The sequence below is a fragment of the Penaeus monodon genome, chromosome 24, assembly GCF_015228065.2.
Source record: "Penaeus monodon isolate SGIC_2016 chromosome 24, NSTDA_Pmon_1, whole genome shotgun sequence".
Classification (NCBI taxonomy): domain Eukaryota; kingdom Metazoa; phylum Arthropoda; class Malacostraca; order Decapoda; family Penaeidae; genus Penaeus; species Penaeus monodon.
Window position 1 is genome coordinate 6,249,683 of NC_051409.1, and position 687 is coordinate 6,250,369.

Consider the following 687-nt stretch of genomic DNA (forward strand, 5'->3'; position numbering starts at 1 on the left):
CTATTAACCTGCAAACTTTGCCAGGCTTCTGAAGATGGTAAGTGAGTGACTGTGCCAGACATCTGAGGATAAGTGTTCATAGCTGCATTTCATACACTTCCTTTAAGCCTGGCAAAAATCCAATGAACTTGAAGTGACAAAAGCATTCTTTCTCTTTACTATTTGCTATGTTACCAGCAACTGACAAAATGTTGTCTTTTACAGATGATCTATTTGTGGTTATGGTAATCAAATGTATTAGGCAAATAATAGGTACTACAATATTTCTGTAATAATCAGTTTTAAAAGCGAATAAAGTATCTGGTTTAATATTATTTAACTATTTATATCACAAACTTAAAATCACAAAATCATACAGTCTGATTCCAACTCATTATTTTTACTTTCTCTGTGTAAATGGGCTATCGATAATCATGCAATGACCACAAAGGCGTGAATCTCTGATAAATCTAAGTTTAAAAACCTTTGTTTTGACTAATAAGAATGGCTGGTACATATTTCTCATTCAGTGACACCATATGGTTTGAATGATGTGGCTAGATGAGTATGGATGATGTTTTGGGGTACTTTGATGTTACAGGTTATGCCTGCAAGGAGTCAAATTTATGCAACAAATAAAAAATGCCACACACTGCTCAATCTTAAATGCAATATAAGTGTGAGCAATCAGGTAACTATACAATCTAA